The following is a 13,179-nucleotide window of genomic DNA, read 5'->3' on the forward strand; positions in this document are numbered from 1 at the left end:
TATTGCCTACCCTTACCAACTGGGGGGCGGCCCGTCAGGAAGTCCAGGATCCAGTTGCAGAGGTAGGTGTTTAGTCCCAGGGTCCTTAGCTTAGTGATGAGCTTTGTGGGCACTATGGTGTTGAACGCTGAGCTGTAGTCAATGAACAGCATTCAATCAGTGTAGGTGAAGGGGAGTTTACAGGTTAAAAAATGATTTTTAAGCCTTAAGACAATTGAGACATGGACTGTGTTTGTGTGCCTTTCAGAGGATGAATAGGCAAGATAAAATATTTAAATGCCTTTGAATGGGGTATGGTAGTAGGTGCCAGGCGCACCGTTTTTTTGTCAAGAACTTCAACAATCCTGGGTTTTTCACGCTTAACAGTTTCACATGTGTATCAACAATGGTCCACCAGCCAAAGGACATCCAGCCAACTTGACACAACTGTGGGAAGCATTGGAGTCAACATGGGCCAGCATCACTGTGGAATGCTTTTGACACCTTGTAGAGTCCATGCCCAGACAAATTGAGGCTGTTCTGAAGGCAAAAGGGGGGAGGGGGCGGGATGCAACTCAATATTAGGAATGTGTTCCTGATGTTTGGTATACTCAGTGTATGTTACATCTCTTACAGATGCCATATATTAATTTGAGCCAGTTTCACACAGGAGGAATATCATTCTGCAGCAACAGAAAATGTAAATTGTTAGGTAAATTATAATTAATGGGGGGGAAAATGTGTGGGTTAATACATGCCAAACTTTAGATTGTGGAAATGCCAAACTTTAGATTTTTTTAAACCTAGAATACACTACAAGTTTGCATGTCCTGCTGCACAGGAAAATTTCTGCAACAACATCAGGATTATCAAATTAAGATACTGTAAGGTTCTACATTTACAGTGCCTTGCGAAAGTATTCGGCCCCCTTGAACTTTGCGACCTTTTGCCACATTTCAGGCTTCAAACATAAAGATATAAAACTGTATTTTTTTGTGAAGAATCAACAACAAGTGGGACACAATCATGAAGTGGAACGACATTTATTGGATATTTCAAACTTTTTTAACAAATCAAAAACTGAAAAATTGGGCGTGCAAAATTATTCAGCCCCTTTACTTTCAGTGCAGCAAACTCTCTCCAGAAGTTCAGTGAGGATCTCTGAATGATCCAATGTTGACCTAAATGACTAATGATGATAAATACAATCCACCTGTGTGTAATCAAGTCTCCGTATAAATGCACCTGCACTGTGATAGTCTCAGAGGTCCGTCAAAAGCGCAGAGAGCATCATGAAGAACAAGGAACACACCAGGCAGGTCCGAGATACTGTTGTGAAGAAGTTTAAAGCCGGATTTGGATACAAAAATATTTCCCAAGCTTTAAACATCCCAAGGAGCACTGTGCAAGCAATAATATTGAAATGGAAGGAGTATCAGACCACTGCAAATCTACCAAGACCTGGCCGTCCCTCTAAACTTTCAGCTCATACAAGGAGAAGACTGATCAGAGATGCAGCCAAGAGGCCCATGATCACTCTGGATGAACTGCAGAGATCTACAGCTGAGGTGGGAGACTCTGTCCATAGGACAACAATCAGACGAATATTGCACAAATCTGGCCTTTATGGAAGAGTGGCAAGAAGAAAGCCATTTCTTAAAGATATCCATAAAAAGTGTTGTTTAAAGTTTGCCACAAGCCACCTGGGAGACACACCAAACATGTGGAAGAATGTGCTCTGGTCAGATGAAACCAAAATTGAACTTTTTGGCAACAATGCAAAACGTTATGTTTGGCGTAAAAGCAACACAGCTGAACACACCATCCCCACTGTCAAACATGGTGGTGGCAGCATCATGGTTTGGGCCTGCTTTTCTTCAGCAGGGACAGGGAAGATGGTTAAAATTGATGGGAAGATGGATGGAGCCAAATACAGGACCATTCTGGAAGAAAACCTGATGGAGTCTGCAAAAGACCTGAGACTGGGACGGAGATTTGTCTTCCAACAAGACAATGATCCAAAACATAAAGCAAAATCTACAATGGAATGGTTCAAAAATAAACATATCCAGGTGTTAGAATGGCCAAGTCAAAGTCCAGACCTGAATCCAATCGAGAATCTGTGGAAAGAACTGAAAACTGCTGTTCACAAATGCTCTCCATCCAACCTCACTGAGCTCGAGCTGTTTTGCAAGGAGGAATGGGAAAAAATGTCAGTCTCTCGATGTGCAAAACTGATAGAGACATACCCCAAGCGACTTACAGCTGTAATCGCAGCAAAAGGTGGCGCTACAAAGTATTAACTTAAGGGGGCTGAATAATTTTGCACGGCCAATTTTTCAGTTTTTGATTTGTTAAAAAAGTTTGAAATATCCAATAAATGTCGTTCCACTTCATGATTGTGTCCCACTTGTTGTTGATTCTTCACAAAAAAATACAGTTTTATATCCTTATGTTTGAAGCCTGAAATGTGGCAAAAGGTCGCAAAGTTCAAGGGGGTCGAATACTTTCGCAAGGCACTGTATTTTCTTAGTCAACCTTGTGTTCTGTTTTGTTCTTGAATGTAGCCCTGTTTCGTTGTGTTCTCGAACATAGCCCTGTCTTTCATTTTTGTTCATTGATTTCACCTGTGTTAGTTACTCACCTGGTCTCATCAGCTCCATATTTAGTTCAGATCATTCTGTTTGTACCTTTGTGAGGTATTGTTCGTTTTGACTCTACTAAGCCTTTTCCTAGCACGCTGTGAGAACCAGTTATAGCCTTCAGTCCTAGTTATGATTCACCTGCCTGTTTGACTACCTGTGTATGACCATTGCCTGCCTCTGACCACGATTCCTGCCTTCTGTGAAGGCGAAATAAACACCTACCGCGCTCTGCGTGTGAATCTATACCTTTTTCTCCCTGAGTATTCATTATAGATACGGAATCTGTATATGCATTTGACTATTAAGGGCAGAGCAGGTCAATTCTGATCACAACTTTAAAGTATCATCAGGGTACACAAGTGGCTGTTAACCTGAAGAAGTAAGTAGTTTTATATTCCGGAAACCTGGTAAGCGATTACCATCTGAGTCATCACTACACTCTGCTAGGGGCTGACCCTTGACCTTCAAATCATATAAAATGTTATTTGTCACATGTGCCGAATACAACAGGTACAACCTTACAGTGAAATGCTTACTTACAAGCCCTTAACCAACAATGCAGTTTTAAGAAAAATACCTTAACAAATAATTAAAGAACCGCAGTAAAATAACAATAGGGAGGCTATATGCAGGGGGTACAGAGTCAGTGTGTGGGGGCACCGGTTAGTCGAGGTAATTGAGGTAATATGTACATGTAGGTAGAGTTATTAAAGTTACTATACATAGATAATAACAGAGTAGCAGCAGTGTAAAAAAGGAGGGGGGGGGGGGGGTGCAATGCAAATATTCTGGGTAGCCATTTGATTAGATGTTCAGGAGTCTTATGGCTTAGGGGTAGAGGCTGTTTAGAAGCCTCTTGGACCTAGACTTGGCGATCCGGTACTGCTTGCCGTGCAGTAGCAGAGAGAACATTCTCTGACTAGGTTGGCTGGAGTCTTTGACCATAATTGTCCTAGTATGTGGCGAGAGTGGTAGCTGGTCCTGTGCAGACTGATTGGAGAATCATACGGCTCTACACCAGCTGTGCTCTGGGAGACTAGTCTATTTATTCTGAACCTGCATGCAGAGAGTAATCAGAGGAGAACTGACACTCAAGAATGTTCCACTGAATAAAGGCTTGGCAAAACTTCACTTCCAAGGCTTCCCTACTTTGCACAGGAGAGAAAGACAGAGCATGAATTCATTTCTGTATTGAGGAAGTATGGCTCTGGTGTGTGTGTGTGTGAGAAAGAGAGAGAGAGAAAGGTGGGCATGACAGAAATATGTAAACTATACATTTATATGTAAAAGCAAATAATACACGTTTTGTGTACCCTTGCTGAATCTATCCAATGAAATATGTTTATCGTGACCACAAGGATACCTTAAATTTGCTCTTTGATTTCAGATGTCTAAGGAACAAATCTGTGGCAAATATGGCAAGCTGTTAAAGCAGCTGAGTTGTTACTTACAACATACTGAGTTGTTAATATATAGGTCCCCTGCCTTGACGGTTTAAATGAGGAAGTATTGCTGTTTCACTTCATTTCGAACTCGAGTTCTTACTATGCTTGTAGAAAAGGCCTTCATATTTAGATTTCAGTCAATCACCCATAATTTTCTGTCCAATCAGAGACATTCTCTTTAGCCTGCTCGGAGTCCCGCCTCAAGTGAATGAGTTACAGTGAAGACGGAGAACGGACAATTTGTGATTATCCACTGAAGTAATAAGAAGACAAGTTGCAGCATGTTTAATTGTATTTGTGTGAGAAATAATATGTAATGTTTATCATACTGTATGCTGTCGGGGGGATAAAGTAATCTGGGATATTATAAAGTTGTATGTTGTAATTGCTTAGGAGTCGTGATTGCTAGCAACTAGTTAGTTAGCCCGGCTAACTATTTTCTATGCGTCATGCACACGTTGCATTGCAGTTATGTTCAAGCTTGAGATATAAGAATATTTGTAATTTTATTATTGCGGTCATTTTATGCAGAGTTTCTTAACATTGTACAGCATGTTGGTCAGAAGTTTACATACACTCAATGAGTATTTTGTAGCATTGCCTTTAAATTGTTTAACTTGGGTCAAATGTTTCAGGTAGCCTTCCACATGCTTCCCACAATAAGTTGGGTGAATATTGGCCCATTCCTCCTGACAGAGCTGGTCAGGTTCTGCCCACAAATGTTCTATAGGATTGAGGTCAGGGCTTGGTGATGGCCACTGCAATACCTTGACTTTGTTGTCCTTAAGCCAGTTTGCCACAACTTTGGAAGCATGCATGGCGTCATTGTCCATTTGGAAGACCCATTTGCAACAAAGCTTTAACTTCTTGACTGATGTCTTGAGATTTTGCTTCAATACATCCACATAATTTTCCTTCCTCATGATGCCATCTATTTTGTGAAGTGCACCCGTCCCTCCTGCAGCAAAGCACCCCCACAACATGATGCTGCCACCCCCGTGCTTCACGGTTGGGATGGTGTTCTTCGGCTTGCAAGTCTTCCCCTTTTTCCTCCAAACATAACGATGGTCATTATGGCCAAACAGTTCTATTTTTGTTTCATCAGACCAGAGGACATTTCTCCAAAAAGTACAAAATTGTCCCCATGTGCAGTTGCAAACCGTAGTCTGGCTTTTTTATGGTTGTTTTGGAGCAGTGGCTTCTTCCTTGCTGAGCTGCCTTTCAGGTTATGTCGATATAGGACTCGTTTTTACTGTGGATATAGATACTTTTGTACCTGTTTTCTCCAGCATCTTCACAAGGTCCTTTGCTGTTGTTCTGGGATATTGATTTGCACCTTTCACACCAAAGTGCATTCATCTCTAGGAGACAGAACGCGTCTCCTTCCTGAGCGGTATGACGGCTGCGTGGTCCCATGGTGTTTATACTTGCAAATTATTATTTGTACAGATGAACGTGGTACTTTCAAGCATTGGACCAGACTTGTGGAGGTCTACAAATGTTTTTCTGAGGTCTTGGCTGATTTCTTTTGATTTTCCCATGATATCAAGCAAACAGGCACTAAGTTTGAAGGTAGGCCTTGAAATACATCCACAGGTACACCTCCAATTGACTCAAATGATGCTGCTTCTTGAATTTTCCAAGCTGTTTAAAGGCACAGTCAACTTAGTGTATGTAAACTTCTGACCTACTGGAATTGTGATTCAGTGAATTACAAGTGAAATAATATGTCTGTAAACAATTGTTGGAAAATGTACTTGTGTCATGCACAAAGTAGATGTCCTAACCGAATTGCCAAAACTATAGTTTGTTAACAAGAAATTTGTGGAGTGGTTGAAAAATGTGTTTTAATGACTCCAACCTAAGTGTATATAACCAAGCCCCACTACTTCTTAACACAGCACACATCCAATCCCTGAAGCCAGCCGCACCAATGTGTTGGAGGAAACACCGTGCACCTGGCGACCTGGTTAGCGCGCACTGGGCCCGCCACAGGAGTTGCTGGTGCGCAATGAGAGAAGGATATCCCTACCGGTCAAACCCTCCCTAACCCAGACAACGCTAGGCCAATTGTGCATCGCCCCACGGACCTTCCGGTCGTGGCCGGCTGCGACAGAGCCTGGGCGTGAACCCAGAGACTCTGGTGGCACAGATAGCACTGCAATGCAGTGCCCTAGACCACGGCTAGCGCAGTGGAGGACGGCTTGTGAATGTTGACCTGTTTAAAGGTCTTACTCACGTCGGCTACGGAGAGCGTGATCACACAGTCCTCTGGAACAGCTGATGCTCTCATGCATTTTTTTGTGTTACTTGCCTTGAAGCGAGCATAGAAGTATTTTAGCTTGTTTGGTACTGTGGGTTCGTGTCACTGGGCAGCTCGCGGCTGTGATTCCCTTCGTAGTCTGTTTGCCCTCGCTAGAAGCATGTGTTTCAGACATAAGGAAGTGGATGGCTGCAAACTTTATACTTTTAAACTCGGACAAAACAGAGATGCTTGTTCTAGGTCCCAAGAAACAAAGAGATCTTCTGTTGAATCTGACAATTAATCTTAATGGTTGTACAGTCGTCTCAAATAAAACTGTGAAGGACATCGGCGTTACTCTGGACCCTGATCTCTCTTTTGAAGAATATATCAAGACTGTTTCAAGGACAGCTTTTTTCCATCTACGTAACATTGCAAAAATCTGAAACTTTATGTCCAAAAATGATGCAGAAAAATTCATCCATGCCTCAGGACTACCTGGCATGATGACTCCTTGCTGTCCCCAGTCCACCTGGCCGTGCTGCTGCTCCAGTTTCAACTGTTCTGCCTGTGATTATTATTATTTGACCATGCTGGTCATTTATGAACATTTGAACATCTTGGCCATGTTCTGTTATAATCTTCACCTGGCACAGCCAGAAGAGGACTGGCCACCCCACATAGCCTGGTTCCTCTCTAGGTTTCTTCCTAGGTTTTGGCCTTTCTAGGGAGTTTTTCCTAGCCACCGTGCTTCTACACCTGTAATGCTTGCTGTTTGGGGTTTTAGGCTGGGTTTCTGTACAGCACGTTGAGATATCAGCTGATGTACGAAGGGCTATATAAATACATTTGATTTGATTAGTACGATTCGATTTTAGTCCTGTATAGAGCTTACAATGAGCTTACAATGAAAAATGAAGGTATTTTTTGCAGAAAGTGATGCATGGCCAATATTACTTATGTTTATCATAGAAGGAATGTATGATTGCCTTACAAGGATAGCAACAACAGACTATACATTTAGAATGAACTCAGTCAAGGAGCAGAAGGGACATTTTCGCTCATCCAACTACTGAGGTAACCCTTAATATGGGTCTTATACATGTGATGCAGCCTATTTGATGTGTGTATGTAAGTATTTGTGATGTGCTGTACATCAACTCAATTGCATTTGATAATATTGGAATAAAAAGTACAACAAATTAAAGATCTGTGCGGCCCTCTGAATGATTGTCTCAACCCAAAGTGGCCCCCTTACAAAAAATAGTGAGTAACACTGCTTTAGGCTCTACATGCCCACACTATAATCCCTTCTACAAGTGCATAGCCGTAGGAGTAGGTTATTCTTTACAACGGCCTGTGTTACCTATTTCTTATTAATTCTATCACATAGCCTGCAGGCTTTGTCTGTCTTATCCCGGTATTGATTATGTTATGTCAGGGGTATTCCAGTGGTGCCCGTCCTGGTGACAAGCAAGGTTGGTTATATATGATATAGCATAGTGGGGTAGATCAAACTGTTGATGGTTTTTAAAGTTATACATGACCTTTCCCCCACTTACCTGTCTGGTTATTTTCATTTCATTAGAAACTCTCGTAGCCATCACACCAGAGGCAGTGTTGACAATATCAGACCGCTGCGCGATAGAAGCATGGCTGGAAAAATCTATTTCCTTAACACTGGTGCAGAGGAATGGAACGGTGTAACAAACCATTTAAAATCCATTCCTATGCTAGGGAATTTTAAGATAAACCTTAAGAAATGGTTTATGGGCAAAATACGTTAAAACTGCACAGACTTAAAGGAAGTATAATTGTTTTCAATGAGCATTACATGGTAATCTATTTCATTCCTTTTACGGTTTCCTCCTATTGAGATGTATGTGAGATGTTTTGTTTTCATGCTATAATTTTGTGTATATTTTGTTTTCATGCACTTTCATGAGGACCACAATGGAAATACGTTTTAAAACTTTTTTGTGTCATCCTCAATGATTTGAATGGCATTGTACTGTTTCCACGTGTGGTTGTACTATGTTTTAAAATGGTCAAATAAATCAAAACAACAAAAAACTTGAGTTCGATATGATGTAAAGAATGAGCTGTAGGGTACTAGGGGGTAACTGCCCCCCCCCCCAATAATTCACATATAGACCACAAGATATCATCAAATTATTTCCCCAACACTTTCCCTGGCTGCCACTGCTCTTGCTCAACAAAAAAATGTCCTCTGTGTCTTCACAACTTTGAGATATTTCAACAAAATGATTTTGTGGTAAATTGATCAAATTTTTTGAAATGTAGAAAAAGTTGTAGATATATTCCAATTACGTTAGATCTATAATCCTCTCGCTAAGAGAGAAAAATGTAGATAATGTTTGAGTAAAGTAGTAATATGTTGGATGAGTGTGTTGGGTGCAACATTTCATGAAATAACAAACAAAAAAGGGTAAACCGTAGCCCTTTATTTCCCTTTACAGTTTATCCGTTTAAGCATGACCTTCATCCACATACCATTTTTTGCCGGCAGGGCAAACGTATTATACCCTCGAGGGCAGTTTCAAAATTGAAAATGATTCAGTGGTGCTGTCTAGAGACAGTAAGTAAAACCTCATGACAAAACAAGCAATTATAGTGTAGAGCACGTGTCAAACTCATTCCACGGAGGGCCAAGTATCTGCGGGTTTTTGCTCCTACCTTGTACTTGATTGATGAATTAAGGTCACTAATTAGTGTTGAACTCCCCTCACCTGGTTGTCTAGGTCTTAATTAAAAGGAAAAACCCAAAACCCGCAGACACCAGGCTCTCCAAGGAATGAGGTTGACACCCCTGGTGTAGATTAACATTGTACCAAAAATATTGTATTTTCAGCTGTTTGAAGCTGGTGTTCAAAACCGAAAGTAAAAGACAGAATGAAACTTCAAAACTGGAAGCATAGAAATAGTGCACATATAAACAGCTCTACCACTTCTAAGACATGTTTTCAATGAGAATGACAGGTCAATAACACACATTCCTGTGAATTTGGTCTGATCGCCCGAAAAGTTACATATTGCAGCTTTAAATTGTGTTTGCATAGCTGTGGGAAGTAGTTTGGGATGCTGTGATTTTCTTTGTGCCTGCACTGATGACATCTATATGGGGGCTCCCGATTGGTACAGTGGTCTAAGGCACTGTATCTCAATACTAGAGGCGTCTCTACAGACCCTGGCTCGATTCCAGGCTGTATCACAACCGGCCGTGATTGGGAGTCCCATAGGGCGGCGCACAATTGGCTCAGCGTCGTCCGGGTAAAGGTTTGGCCGGGGTAGGCCGTCACTGTAAATAAGAATGTTCTTAACTGACTTGCCTAACAATCTAACACAGTACTAGTAAAAGGCCCAGTACACTACCTGTGTGATTAAAAAAAAAAAATGTATGAGTGTTTACCAGCATTTGTAACTTGTATCTGATAAATATGATCTGATAATACTTGTGGAATATAAAAATACTTGCTTGATTTACAGTATCAGTCAAAAGTTTGGACACACCTACTCATTCAAGGGTTTTCCTTTATTTACACTATTTTCTACATTGTAGCATAATAGTGAAAACATCAGAACTATGAAATAACACATACGGAATAATGTAGTAACTAAAAAGAGTGTTAAATCTAAATATATTTAATATTTGAGATTCTTCAAAGTAGCCACCCTTTGCCATTATGACAGCTTTGCACACTCTTGGCATTCTCTCAACCAGATTCATGAGGTAGTCACATGGAATGCCTTTCAATGAATAGGTGTGCCTTGTTAAAAGTTAATTTGTTGAATTTCTTTCCTTCTTAATGCGTTTCAGCCAAGTTGTATTGTGACAAGGTAGGGGTGGTATACAGAAGATAGCTCTATTTGTTAAAAGTCCATATTATGGCAAGAACAGCTCAGATCTTCATTGTAAAGGTGTTAAACACCGTTTCCCATGCTTGTTCAAAGAACCATAAACAATTAATGAACATGCACATGTGGAACGGTCATTAAGACACTAACAGCTTACAGATGGTAGGCAATTAAGGTCACAGTTAAGGGAAGACATCCTCCTCCCTCATGTGGTACCCTTCCTGCAGGCTCATCCTGACATGACCCGCCAGCATGACAATGCCACCAGCCATACTGCTCGTTGTGTGCGTGATTTACTGCAGGACAGATGGTTACCCCACTCTTCCTTGGTGGAAGAGTGGGGTAACATCTCACAGCAAGAACTGACAAATCTGGTGCAGTCCATGAGGAGGAGATGCACTGCAGTACTTAATGCAGCTGGTGGCCACACCAGATACTGACTGTTACTTTTGATTTAGACCCCCCCCCCTTTGTTCAGGGACACATTATTCATTTCGGTTACTAGTCCAACGCTCTAACCACTAGGCTACCTGCCGCCCTATAGGAAATATACTTAGAACTGCAAATCGGTGTAGCATATACTGAAAAGTGGGAGACGGCCAGAGGATATTCTTCTGGCGCAACATGACATTTGACATTCAGGTCTTACTGCTTATTGTAGGAGTTGTTTTGTCATCCCAACCTTTTTTAGGTTAATAGCTGTCAATAATTTATCATACAAAGAATTAGGTACAGGTAACAACATAATCAAGCCTGATATAACAACGTTCCAATGGTCAAAAGCTCCCTCTCTCTTTCTGTGTGTGTTTTTCTAAGAAATGTGATGACAAAATAACTCCTATAATAAGCAGTTACTACAGTTGAAGTCAGAAGTTTATATACACTTGGGTTGGAGTCCTTAAAACTAGTTTTTCAACCACTCCAAAAATGTCTTGTTAACAAACTATAGTTTTGGCAAGTCGGTTAGGACATCTACTTTGTGCATGACACAAGTCATTTTTCCAACAATTGTTAACAGACAAATTGTTTCACTTACAATTCAATGTATCACAATTCCTGTGGTTCAGATGTTTACATACTGTACATGAAGTCGACTGTGCCTTTAAACAGCTTGGAAAATTCCAGAAAATGATGTCATGGCTTTAGGCTGACTGACATCATTTGAGTCAATTGGAGGTGTACCTGTGGATGTATTTTAAGGCCTACCTTCAAACTCAGTGCCACTGTGCTTGACATCATGGGAAAATCAAAAGAAATCAGCCAAGACCACAGAAAATAAATTGTAGACCTCCACAAGTCTGGTTCATCCTTGGGAGCAATTTCCAAACACCTAAAGGTACCATGTTCATCTGTACAAACAATAGTAGGCAAGTATAAACACCATGGGACCACGCAGCCGTCATACCGCTCAGGAAGGAGACGCGTTCTGTCTCCTAGAGATAAACATACTTTGGTGCGAAAAGTGCAAATCAATCCCAGAACAACAGCAAAAGACCTTGTGAAGATGCTGGAGGAAACAGGTACAAAAGTATCTATATCCACAGTAAAACGAGTCCTATATCGACATAACCTGAAAGGCAGCTCAGCAAGGAAGAAGCCACTGTTCCAAAACCGCCATAAAAAAGCCAGATTACGGTTTGCAACTGCACATGGGGACAAAGATCGTACTTTTTGGAGAAATGTCCTCTGGTCTGAGGAAACAAAAATATAACTGTTTGGCCATAATGACCATCGTTATGTTTGGAGGAAAAAGGGGGAGGCTTGCAAGCTAAAGAACACCATCCCAACTGTGAAGCACAGGGGTGGCAGCATCATGTTGTGGGGGTGCTTTGCTGCAGGAGGGACTGGTGCACTTCACAAAATAGATGGTATCATGAGGAAAGAAAATGTTGCTTCAATATGTCCACATCATCTCAAGACATCAGTTAAAGCTTGGTCGCAAATAGGTCTTCCAAATGGATAATGACCCCAAGCATGCTTACAAAGTTGTGGCAAAATGGCTTAAGGACAACAAAGTCAAGGTACTGGAGTGGCCATCACAAAGCCCTGACCTCAATCCCATAGAAAATTTGTGGGCAGAACTGAAAAAGTGTGTGCGAGCAAGGAGGCCTACAAACCTGACTCCGTTACACCAGCTCTGTCAGGAGGAATGGGCCAGAATTCACCCAACTTATTGTAGGAAGCTTGTGGAAGGCTACCCGAAACGTTTGACCCAAGCTAAACAATGTAAAGGCAATGCTACCAAATACGAATTGAGTGTACAGTCGTGGCCAAAAGTTTTGAGAATGACACAAATATACATTTTCACAAAGTCTGCTGCCTCGGTTTGTACGAAGGCAATTTGCATATACTCCAGAATGTTATGAAGGGTCATCAGATCATTGCTTGGCACAAAAAGGGCTTCACAGGCAAGGATATTGCTGCCAGTAAGATTGCATCTAAATCAACCATTTATCAGATCATCAAGAACTTCAAGGAGAGTGGTTCAATTGTTGTGAAGGCTTCAGGGCACCCAAGAAAGTCCAGCAAGTGCCAGGACCGTCTCCTAAAGTTGATTTAACGGCGGGATCAGGGCACCACCAGTACAGAGCTTGCTCAGGAATCGCGCAGGCAGGTGAGAGTGCATCTGCACGCGCAGTGAGGCGACGACTTTTGGAGGATGGCCTGATGTCAAGAAGGGCAGCAAAGAAGCCACTTCTCTCCAGGAAAAACATCAGGGACAGACTGATATTCTGCAAAAGGCACAGGGATTGGATTGCTGAGGACTGGAGTAAAGTCATTTTCTCTGATGAATCCCCTTTCCGATTTGTTTGGGGCATCTGGAAAAAGCTTGTCCGGAGAAGACAAGGTGAGCGCTACCATCAGTCCTATGTCATGCCAACAGTAAAGCATCCTGAGACCATTCATGTGTGGGGTTGCTTCTCAGCCAAGGGAGTGGGCTCACTCAAAATTTTGCCTAAGAACAGCCATGAATAAAAAATGTTACCAACAC

The sequence above is a fragment of the Oncorhynchus mykiss genome, chromosome 22 (assembly GCF_057628025.1).
Source record: "Oncorhynchus mykiss isolate SJ-2025 chromosome 22, ASM5762802v1, whole genome shotgun sequence".
Classification (NCBI taxonomy): domain Eukaryota; kingdom Metazoa; phylum Chordata; class Actinopteri; order Salmoniformes; family Salmonidae; genus Oncorhynchus; species Oncorhynchus mykiss.